The sequence below is a fragment of the Magnolia sinica genome, chromosome 16 (genome assembly GCF_029962835.1).
Source record: "Magnolia sinica isolate HGM2019 chromosome 16, MsV1, whole genome shotgun sequence".
NCBI lineage: Eukaryota > Viridiplantae > Streptophyta > Magnoliopsida > Magnoliales > Magnoliaceae > Magnolia > Magnolia sinica.
This window is the reverse complement of record NC_080588.1, coordinates 44,458,227-44,470,973: the sequence shown is the minus strand read 5'-3', so window position 1 is coordinate 44,470,973 and position 12,747 is coordinate 44,458,227. Positions and strand designations below refer to the sequence as shown.

At 40.0% G+C, this 12,747-nt stretch overlaps 1 non-coding gene across 1 annotated transcript; it reads left to right on the top strand.

Moving 5' to 3' along the window:
• Window positions 1–12,338: 12,338 nt before the first annotated feature.
• Window positions 12,339–12,445, top strand: LOC131230098 (small nucleolar RNA R71). Its single transcript, XR_009163823.1, has one exon. It is a non-coding gene; the product is annotated as a small nucleolar RNA R71 (small nucleolar RNA).
• Window positions 12,446–12,747: the final 302 nt, after the last annotated feature.

The window sequence follows — 12,747 nt, the reverse complement described above, 5'->3', positions numbered from 1 at the left end:
AAGTAGCTCTTATTATTAGATTTTAGATCTCTATTCTAATCTAATATTGAAAAGGGACATTTAATTTACCCTTTCTTTAGATCGAAATCAAATCAAGCTAGCCTAAGTTAATTTAAATTAAAAATCATCTAGACCTAGAACCCTATACACTTGTGGGACTGAACGTTGAACATATACGTCATCATCAAGTTGGTTCTATTGGGCTACTTCAAAATCTTTATATAGATAAGTGTTTCCTTTTCTGTAATTTTATTTCATTTGTTTTTTTCTGAGATCAGCTAGAAAATCTTAGAGTGTGGGGTTGTGGTTATGTAGCCCACTTAAAACACAATTGTGAAGGTTTTATGTGAAGCTTGAAAAACCTATTTGATTAGTGAACGCTAATATCCCGAGGGAGTAGATATTAGGAGTGGAGTAGTTGTGTGGCTATTGGATGAGTTGGGCGAGTTAGGCTTTATCCGTCCAAGTAGTTCGCCATGGGAGAGCCGGTACTCTTCGTGAATAAGAAGGATGGCTCGTTGAGGCTTTGCGTGGACTACCACGAGCTCAATAAGGTCACAATCAAGAACAAGTATCCACTCCCGAGAATCGATGATTTATTTAATCAACTGCATGGTGCACAGTCCTTTTCAAAGATTGATCTGCGTTTCAGTTATCATTAGATTCGGGTCCATGAGGAGGATATCCCGAAGACAACATTTAGGATGTGCTGCGGTCATTTTGAGTTCCAGGTCATGTCCTTTGAACTAACCAATGCACCCATCGTATTTATGTAGTTGATGAACGAGGTCTTTAATTCATATCTTGATCAGTTTATTGTGGGGTTCATCGACAACATCTTGATATATTCGAGGACCCGTGAGGAGCATGAGCAACACTTAGAGATTACCTTGCAAATCCTCCGTGCACACCGTCTTTATGCGAAGCTGGAAAAGTGTGAATTCTGGCAAGAGGAGGTAAAGTTTTTCGTTCTCGTGGTGACGAAGGAGGGCATCGCAGTGGACCCCTGCCATGTGCTAGTGGGGCCAGCCCGCGAATACGTTTGAGATCCGCAGTTTCCTTAGTTTGGTGGGATACTACCGACATTTTATTGAGGGATTCTCCTGTATTGCAGCCTAGTTGACCAGGTTGACTCGAAAGGGCACCGAGTTCATTTGGAGTGATGCATGTGAGTAGGCATTTGTGGAATAGAAAGATCGCCTCACATCCACTCCTGTCCTCACTCTTCCCTCTGGGAGTGATGGATTTGTTTTATTTACCGATGCCTCGCGAGTTGGCTTGGGTGTTGTCCTGATGCAGCACTGGAAGCCGGTGGCTTAGCATCCCACCAGCTCATGGTCCATGAGCTGAACTACCCCACGCATGATTTGGAGCTGGCAGCAGTTGTCTTCGCATTGAAAGTGTGGAGGCACTATCTCTATGGGGTTAAGTTCGAGCTCTTCTTCGACCATAAGAGCTTAAAGTATTTATTCTCTTAGTCTAAGCTGAACATGAAGCAGAGGCGTTACATGGAGCTCCTAAAGGACTTTGATTTTGATCTTCAGTACCACCCGAATAAGGTGAATGTGGTGGTCGATGCTCTCAACCGTCAGCCACGAGGCCTGGTGGCATATATGATGATTCATGAGTGGAAGATGCTTGAGGATATGTTAGCATTCGACTTTGAGATCGACTTACAGTCTTCTATTGTGCAATTATCAAGCCTGTCGATTCAACCATCTCTTATCACAAGGGTGATTGAGGCTCAGTAGGCAGATGAGTCGTTGTAGAGTTATTATGTAGAGGCAGCATCTGAGAGTCGGTCAGATTGATAGATTGGTTCTGATGGTGGACTTTGCTTCAGAGGCCAATTATGTGTCCTGGATATTCTTGAGTTACGCAGAGATTTTATGACTGAGGCACATCGATCGCGATTTTCTATCCACCTTGGCTCGACGAAGATGTATCGCGATATGAGGCATTAGTATTTTTGGGTAGGGTTGAAGCACCAGATAGCCAGTTTTGTGGTCGAGTGTAACACGTGTGAGCATGTTAAGGCCAATCATCAGAGATCCCTTGGTCCTTTGCAGCCGTTGAGAGTCCCATTGTGGAAGTGGGATCATGTATCCACTGATTTTATCATATGTTTTCTGAGGACTGAACATGGTCACGATGCCATCTGGGTTGTCATCGATCATATGACGAAGTCGGTGTATTTTCTTGTGATTCGTGCGACCTAGACTTTGGACTAACTTGCTAGGTTATTCAATGAGGAGATTGTGAGACTGCACGGCATTCCATTTTCAATCATTTCTAATCAAGACCCGAGGTTCATGTCTCAGTTTTGGAGGAGCTTCCAGACGGAGATGGGTTCTGTCTTGCAGCTCAACACCGCATATCATCCATAGACCGATTGGTAAACCGAGAGGGTCAACCAGATCCTTAGGGATATTCTCCGGGCTTGCGTGATTGACTTCTCGGGTAGCTAGAACGAGCACCTGCAATTGGCTGAGTTCGTATACAACAACAACTATCAGGTGACTATTAGCATGGCTCCTTTTGAGGCATTATATGGTAGACCATGCAGATCTTCAATTTGTTGGATCGAGGTTGAAGAGTGATGTCTCCTATGTCTTGAGCTTGTGCAGGAGACATCAGAGGTCATCGACATCATCAGGCTAAGGATGCACATAACTTAAAGCCGGTAGAAGAGTTTTTCTAATCGTCGACGTCGTCCCTTGGAGTTTGCTGTTGGAGACCATGTGTATCTCAAGCTCTCACCCACTAAGGGTTGGTTTATTTTGGAGAGAAGGGCAAGCTTGCCTTGAGATTTATAGGACCTTTTAAGATCAGTGAGCGCATTAACATTGTGGCTTATCGGCTTGCCTTGCCATCTCAGTTGTCTAGCCTCCACAACATTTTCTGTCTCTATGTTGCAGAAATGTGGGTCAAACATCATTCCCGTTATTGGTTGGCAGCCATTAGAGGTTCGTAAGGATGATTTTTACATTGAGCAGCCAGTTCGTATCCTTGATCGGAAGGAGTAAGTCCTTTGAACTAAGGTCATTCGTTTAGTGATGGTGCAGTGGGGTCATCATAGTGTGGATGAGGCATCTTGGGAGCGTGAGGCTAAGATTCATGAGCGTTATCCTCATCTCTTTGATGTTTGATTGTATATTGTATTGTGTTTTAATTATATATGATGTTATGTTTCCTATTCCCTTATGAGTTATACGTAGTTGTGATGATTGTGTAAATTTTGAGGATGAAATTTTTATTAGGAGGGGAGAGCTGTAAGACCCGTATCTTAGTCCGTACTATTTTGTAGACTCCCACAATCATCCTTATCAAACTACAGCAACCTGCGACCTATAATAAGCATTTGCATGTGACTTTAAGTCACATCTCATATATCTGAGTCGGCTCGATTTGAAACTTGTACCATCACGATCGCACTGTCGTTGCGGTTCCAACGCTGCGTCTTACGCACCGATGCGATACCTAGGCCAGGAGTTGTGGGCCTGCGTATATTTCAAAGAAATGCCACGCGTTGTGAATTCCGAGAGAATCTCTACAACCAATCACATTAATCAATCGAGTACTAGTCAAGTACATAATTCATGCCTCTCCCATCACTTTCTTACCAACAAAGACAAGCAACCCATACCCCATGCCACCTCAACCCCATAAGTCAACTCTCTCTTACAGACACCCATTTCTCTCTTACACTACCCATTCCTCTCATCCCATCCTTCTTACACAAGCCTACCCCTCTCTCATTTTACTCCATTCTCTACCATTTCCCAAGCAACCATGAGAGAAGAATCCTAAGGAGAGAAAATAAGCTAAGTGTGTGGCCCACTTCCTACCACAAAATCTCTCAATCTAACCCTTCAAACCTCATCATCCAGCCTTAAAGGATGAGCTTAGGAGCTTAGCATTCCAAGGAGCTAAAGAAGAGCATCTTAGGTGGTTGATCTTAGGATTTTCACCGTTGAATTTGTTTTTGATTTGAGGGCCCAAATGTGGTGGGACCTATCTTGATGTATGCATTGTGTCATAGAAAGGAGCTCATATTGGCGAAGATCCCTCCATCACCGTCTCTCTCTGTCTCTCTCTCTCTCTCTCTCTCTCTCTCTCTCTCTCCCCTGTTTTCGACCCACCATGATGCATGAATTTTATCTACACTATCCACCAAACAAGTCCACCTTGTTAGCCGTCCAGCAGTAGCACCTTGCTGCTGTCCTTGAGCGGACCCTGGATGGAAGGAAAACATGAATGTCAGCTTCATCCTAATGCAGGCGGGCCACACGTGTGGGACCCACCCAGATATATGTTATATCCACGCCACCGTCCAGGGATGTGGACCCCACAAGGATGCATGTATTGTATATCCCAACCGTCCATATGTTTGGCTGACGGACATTAGTAAGTTTCGTGGGGCCCACATGATTTATGTGGTCTATTCCACGCCATCCACCTGTTTTACATCCACGTCTCTCATCTATTTTACAACCACGCTATCCATCTTATGTAAGGCCCATCGCTGATGTATATGTCTTAAATCCAGACTGTCTATCTGCTGATGGGCCGGCAGTGGTCTGATCATGAGGTATGAGTATATCCAAACTGTTCGGCCCTTGGGCCAGCTGCCCAACGGCTGCTATGCGTATGTCACCAAGTTTTGTGGTTAATCATGAGGGATGTGTTATATCCCAGCCGTTCATCTGATGGACAACCCATCACCACAGCTGTCATATTGATGTCAGCAAGTCTGTGGGTTTGATCGAGGCATGTGTGAAATCCAGACCGTCCATCTGGACGGTGGGCTAGTAGCCTCACATTAGCTATATAGCTGCTGTATGATGTTTGCAAGTTTTATGGGTCCCACCTGAAATTTGAATCTATCTCATTCTCTTTGTAATGCGTACATGGGAGCCACCGTAATGTATGTATTTTATGTCTACGCCATCCATCTACTGGGCCCACCTTAATGGACGTGTTTCATCCACACTGTCCACTGTCTGGACGGTGGGAGATAGTTGCCGTATTGACATCTGTAGGTTCCGTGGGTCCCTTATCATGAGATATGTGTTATATCCCAACCGTACATCTATGGTTCCCATTGATGTTTGTGTTACATCCAAACTGTCCATCCAACTAGTGAGCTCGTCTTAAGGCTTGAGACTAAAAATAAGACACATCTGCCTATAAGATGGACCACACTGTGAAAAACCAGTGGAGGGTTGAACGCCTACCATTGAAACCCACTTGGGGTTCCAGAAGTTCTAGATTAATATGGAATTTGTTTTCCTCTTAATTCAAGTCTTTGTGGCCTCATGAACAGATTGTAAAATAAATGTTATGGTGGGTCACGGGAATTCTAACGGTGGAAAACATTATCTCCAATGTTATTTGTGGTATGGTCTAGATGATCTTCCATTATGATTCATTTGGGTAATGCTCTAAAATAACCTCTTAAAATAGATGAATGGTGTAGATGGCGTGGCCCATTGATGTGGCCCACTTGATGTATACGAGGCCCATTGGTGCAGCCCACTTGATGTATATGAGGCCCATTGGTGTGGCCCATGTGATGTGACTCACTTGATGTATATGAGGCCCATTGTGATGTATTTGAGGCCTATGGGTTGAGGCCCAATGTGATTTAAATAAGGACCATGAGTGAGGCCCAATGAGATGTATGTGAGGCCTTTTTGTGGGGCTGAATGTGATGTATATGAGGTCCATTGCGATGTAGTGATGTTGTTTTGTGACTTGGTTATGCTCCATTATAAAAAAAATCATATTGAAAATCCTCCTTGTAGGATCCTAGGATCGAAATTTGGCATATGAGTGCTAGGAGTCGAGAAAGGGGCACTACGGAGGCTGTCGGCGCCAGATTCGGTGATCGAAATTCTGTGAGCCTGGTTTCCGATTTTAAGGCGTGACATAAGATATCCCAAAAAGTTCTTAGGAACCTTTGTTTAAAGGAAAAGTTCCCTGAAATCTCAAAACCGAATCAAATTTACGCATTCTGCGTAACTGGTTCGATGTCATCGAACAGACTTCAATGTAAGCAAATAATGTATCCAATTTGTCCAGCAACTAAACTTGTTTTTCCTGTAATTCTTCGATGTCATCGAACAACCTTCGATGTCATCGACAGACTAGCTTCGATGTCATCAAACTGCCTTCGATTACATCTAAGCTCAAATCCTGTAATTTTCTGCACCAATTTCTGCACTACTTTCTGCACTTCCTTCCTTTTCCACTTGATTTTCTTGAATCTTGGGGTCTTGAAATCTTCCATCTTGGTCTCTAAAGATCCATTCTTTTCTTGATGATTCTTAAGCATTAAATCCATACTTTTAGCATTCTTTTCAATCCAAGCTCTTAAATTAACCTTGCAACACAAACACATGTAAAATATACCATTAAGCCATATTATGTTTGTAAAACCAAGAAATAAATGGGGGATAATATGCAAAATTTGATCCTCAATGCAACTCCCAACCAACATTTTGCTAGTCCCGAGCTAAATATGCGATTAATAATTTCCAATCTCAAGTTCGAACTCCTTTTTCAAAAAATAATCTTTTGTGCAATCAAGTATGAATGAGTAAAATTAAGTGAGATAGTGGGATTTTGAAAACTTAGAGCCAAATCAACTATGCAATCAATCAAATAGGTTCTTTATCACTTTAATCAGAATGAAAGTTCAAATATCAAGTTTTCCTATGTGCTTGGTGAAAGATCAATTTACTTCTCAGAAAATAACTTTTGTTTCGTAATGTTAGCCATGTTCATCATAATAAGATTAATTGAAAGCTCAAGTACCGATTTTAGACCTATCCCCTTTTCCATTCTTTTTCTAATTTTTTAATTTTATATCGACGGTCATCATTATTAATTCCTCTTTTTTTCTAGACATTATATCCTTTTCAAAGGCATTTTCCATTCCCCTTAAAGATGTTGTTATTCTTCATTCTTTATGACCTCTTTGTCAATCTCCTATTTTTTAACTGGTCTTCCATCTTTTACGGTGGACAAGCTTCACCAGATTGAATTCTCAATATCTAATAATGATCTACATACTAACAATTAGAAACTCAAGCACATTCAAAGAAAGCAAATTAAACGTGTCTTGTGGTTTCGATTAATATGATATTCAAACTTTTTCTTAGATGATTAAGCTCCCACAATTTAAAATCCATTCTCTTATCTCATCATACTTAACGCATTCTTAAATACAAAATTTCTTGTTTTCCAAATAGATTTCAACTTAAAACCTTGAAAAATTTACAAAATTTTTGCTCGAAACTGAGAAAACACTGATTAGGTCACCTAATCCCCCACATCCCCCTACAAAAATTTGACATTATTCTTAATGTATAAGAAATAATCATGTAAATGCAAAAGAGGCAATGAAAATAACGAAGATGGTGTTGGAAAGATAGTACCTGAAAGAAGGAAATGGAAGCTTTTTTACGGATCTCAGCATAAAATGGGTTAACATAAGAAGTAAACAACTAAAAAGCAAAGTATCTTAAACAGTGAAAGCAAACTATCCTAAAACAGTGGAAAATAAACTATCTTAAATAGCAGAAAGTAGTAAACCTAACTACACCTTTGTCAAACTAGGAGATCAATCCTAGTAAACAAGATCATTCAGAGCTATGGACATGTCCTCTGAATCAAATTTCTCAACAAATGGCTTTAGTTAATGTCCATTTACCTTAAAATCCTTACCATTGGATGGATTCTGAATCTCGACAGCCCCATGAAGATATACACTAATAATAGGGGCCGGTCGAATGAGATCGGAGTTTTTTTGGAAAGAGATGTAATTGAGAATTGTACAAGAGGACTTTCTAACCTAGTGTAAATGATTTTTGAAGAATATGTTAGTCATTAAATACTTTTATCCTGTCCTTGTAATTTCTCGAGTTCTCGTACGCATCATTCTGGAGTTCTTCAAGTTCATTCAACTGAAGTTTGCGTAGTGAGCCAGCATTGTCCAGATTGAAATTCAATTTTTTAATCGCCTAGTAGGCTCTATGTTCCAACTCCACAGGCAAGTGGTAATTCTTCCCATAGACAAGTCTAAAGGGAGACATTCCAATAAGGGTTTTAAATGTAGTATGGTAAGCACATCAAGCATCAATCAATCAGATTAACCAATCCTTATGGTCAGGGTAAACCGTCTTTTTCAAAATGTGTTTAATTTACCTATTAGAAATCTCATGTTGCCCACTTGTTTGTGGGTGGTATGGAGTGCTCACTTTGTAAGAGATGCCATATTTCTTCATTAAGTTCATGAATAGCTTATTATAAAAATGTGAGCCCCCATCACTAATGATGGCTCAAGGTGTTTTGAACCGAGAAAGGATGTTCTCTTTTAAAATCTTAATAACCATTTGATGATCATTATTCCGGCATGGAATCGCATCGACCCATTTAGTGACATAGTCGACGGTGAGCAAAATATATAAATTTCTAAAAGATTGGGGGAATGGTCCCATGAAATCGATGCCCCAACAATCAAATGCCTCAATGATCAGAATAGGGTTCAAGGGCATCATATTTCAACGGGATAGTGCTCCCAATTTCTGACAACGCTCATAAGCTTTGCAAAAATCATGAGTGTCCCTGAAGATAATGGGCCAGTAAAAGCCACACTATAAAATTTTAGTTGTGGTCTTTTTAGTAGAAAAGTGACCACCATAGGCCTGTGAATGACAGAAGGAGATAACACTTTGGTATTCATTGTCTGGCATACATCTCCTTAAGATTTGGTCTAGACAATATTTAAACAAATATAGATCATCCTAGAAGAACTTACGAACCTTGGTGAAGAATTTTTTCTTATCTTGCGTAGTCCAATGTGTTGGCGTGAAACTTGTGGTAAGATAATTTGCAATATCATCAAACCAAGGTGAATGGAAGACTTTGAACAATTACTCGTTAGGGAACATGTTATTTATATGTGTTCTCTCAAGGGAATCAGAGAGATCAACAAGAGAAAGATGGTCAGCCACTACGTTCTCTACTCCCTTTTTATCTTTTATTTCTAAATCAAATTCTTAGAGTAAGACGATCCATCTTATCAGGCAGGCTTAGCATCATTCTTAGAAAGAAGATACTTGAGCGTCGCATGATCTATGTAAATGACGATCTTGGATCTAATCAAGTAGGATCTAAATTTGTCTAAAGCAAACACTACGACTAAGAGTTCCTTCTCTATAGTTGAGTAATTCACTTAGGCAGGATTTAGGATTTTACTTGTGTAGTGTATAACATAGGGCTTCTTTTCTTTTCTTTGGCCTAAAATTGCCCCAAAAGCATAGTCAGATGCATCGCACATAAGTTCAAAAGGAAGGCTCCAGTCAGGTGGCTGCATGATAGGTGTAATGGTTAACATGTCCTTGAGCTTAGTAAAAGCTTACTGACATTGCTCAGTCTAATAGTATGGTGCATCCTTTTGAAGTAAATTATATAAAGGATGAGAGAGGTGACTAAAGTCCTTTATGAATCTCCTATAAAAACTGGCATATCCTAAGAAGGATCGCACATCTCATATGTTCTTGGGTGGAGGTAGGTTAGAGATAAGATCAATTTTACCCTTATCAACCTCGATTCCTTTGGACGAGATGATATGTCCAAGGACATTTCCTTTACGAACCATAAAATGATACTTCTCCTAATTTAGTACCAAATTCTTTTCTTCACATCTTTTTAACAAACATTTAAGATTTTTTGAAGCAATCGCTGAAAGATGGATCAAAGATAGAGAAGTCATTCATGAAGACCTCTAGATATTGCCCACCATGTCAGAAAAAATACTCATCATACATCGCTGAAAAGTGGTGGGGGCATTACACAGTCCAAATGGCGTCCTTCGATAAGCAAAGGTGCCAAAAGGACATGTGAACGTGGTCTTTTCTTCATCTTTAGGGGCTATCTCTATCTAGTTATAGCCCGAATACTCGTCAAAGAAATAATAATAGGAATGACCAGCAAACCTTTTCAAGATTTGATCAATGAAGGGTAAAGGGAAGTGGTCTTTCCTTATGACGGTATTCAATTTCCTGTAGTCAATGCACATTCTCCAACCAGTAGTAACTTTGGTTGGCATGAGTTCATTATTGGTATTTTCTACAACGGTGATTCCAAACTTATTAGGAACCACCTGAGTTGGACTCACCCACTGACTATCAGATATAGGGTATATGATACCCACATCCAATAGTTTAAGAACCTTGGCCTTACCCACTTCCTTCATGTTTGCATTTAGTTTATGTTGTGATTACTGAGAGGTCTTCGCATTATCCTCTAGATAAATGTGGTGAGTACAAATCGAAGGGTCAATTTCCTTGAGATCCGCAATCAACCATCCAAGGGCTCCCTTATGCTCAATGAGAGTAGAGATGAGCATACTCTCCTATTCTTACTCAAGGTGGAATGACGTCAGTACCGGGTATGTCTCATCTTGACCTAAATAGATATATTTCAAATCAGATGGCAAAGGTTTTAGGTCAAACTTCGGTGCCTTGAGGCTAGACGGTAGAGACATTACATCAGTTTGGGGCAATTCCTCGAATTGTGGCCTCTACTGGTTAACTTCAAGTAATGGCATAGTATCAAGCATGGCACCTATATCTCTCATGATATCATCATCTAAATCATGGGAGTGGGCCAAGCACGTCTCTAGAGGCTCAGAGGATAAGGTCATTAAAGTTCTATCCTCCACAAAAGAATCAATCAAGTTAACATTATGGGCATCATCATATCCTTTACCTGTTTGCCTGTATTGAAAAAAATATTTAACTCCAATGTCATATTTCCAAAAGACAAACTCATGACTCCATTCTTGCAATTAATGATTACATTTGAAGTGGCAAGGAATGGGCGACCAAGAATGACAGGAAATTCAGTGCTCATGTCCACAATGGGTTAAGTATCCAAGACGATAAAATCTACCAGGTAGTAGAATCTGTCAAGCTAGACTAACACATCCACAATTATCCCTCTCGGTACACGAACTGAGCGATTAGCGAGTTGTAATGTAGTTTGGGTGGGTTTTAATTCACCTAGACCCAGTTACTCATAGATTGAGTATAGGATCAGATTTGCGCTCGCTCCTAAGTCAAGAAGTGCATGCTCAATCCGATGGTTCCCAATTACGCAAGCGATGGTCAGGGTACATAGATCTTTGTACCTTTATGGCACGTCCTCCTTTAGGATGGCACTCACTTTTTCTGTCAAAAAAGTTTTCCTTTTGATACTTTGTCATCTTTTAGTCATACATAAATCTTTCAGAAATTTGGCATATGAAGGTATTTATTTTACAACATCAAGTAGAGGAATATTGACCTTCACTTGTTTCAACTCCTCTAAAATGTCTTAAGAGTTAGAAAGAGGTTTTAGTGCAACCAATCATTAGGGGAATGGTGAAATTGGCTTGCCTTGAAGTTCCGGTTCTAATTCTTGTAGAGCAGTACTAGGTCTATCATCATTGTCCTGTTCCAAGTCTTTAGACTTTTCTACCCTTACTAGAATGGATTTGTCAAATATCTTCCCACTCCTAAGAGTGGTGATAGACTTATCTTACTCAATTTGATTTGAAGAGATTGGATCACTTATTTTGTATTACGGTTTGGGTTTGGGAGAGGTTGAACAGGAAGCATCCCCCTCTCTATAACTATAACGCGTGAATTCATCTTTTACATATAGTTTGTAAGTTCTTGTATTACTTGAGTAAGCTCTTGAGTTTATGTGGAATTTTGAACCGGTTCTTCTTGAGGTTTCACTTGATTTGGAAATTGATTATAGAAACACTGAGGGGTAAAAGTTTGTCCATTCCTCTAACTGAAGTTTGGATGATTTCTTCAATTAGGATTGTATGTATTAGAGGTAGGTCCATTGAAAGTCTTTGGTAATTATTCACGGCATTAGATTGTTTATTCAACATCTCTTGGAATGCAGGTATTGTTGGACAATTTTCAATTGTGTGAACGTTGCAAGCATAAATACCACAAACAGTTTCATTAATCTTATCCTTTTTTAGTTCCATGTCAACAAATTTCCTTATGAGATTAGACACTTTAGCATTGATATCATCATCCCCTTTCAGAAGGTGTATTCTGCCCCTATCCTTTGATTAGGTGGGCCTAGAAGTGGTGCTTGATTTTGGGTAAGTGTCCCATGATTGTACATTTTTCGCAAGTCTGTCCAATTAGTCCCATACATCATCGACATTTTTATTCATGAATTCTCTATTGTACATTGTCTCAACTAATTGGTGCATGGAAGATGTCAGATCATCATAGAAAAAGTATGTAATGCGCCATGTTTCAAAACCGTGTTGTGGGCATGAACTGATAAGATCCTTGAACCTTTTCCAACATTGGAAGAATGTTTCATCTTCCTTCTGGGCGAAGTTCATGATTGACTTTCTAAGGGTGTTCATATTATGATGTGGACAAAATTACTTTATGAACTCCCTTATCATGTCATTCCATGTGCTAATAGATCTAGGACATGGTGAATGCAACCATGTCTTAGCTTTCTCTTTCAAAGAAAAGGGAAAAAGTTTTAATCTGACCGTGTCCTCAAGAAAGTGGCTATCATCTCATCAAACTCTTTCAAGTGCAAATATGGAATTTTAGATTCAAATCCATGAAATTTTAGGAGTTGAATCACCCTTGGCTTAATATCCATGTGTCCCGTATTTTCTGAAAAATCCATACATGAGGGCATGCTCAC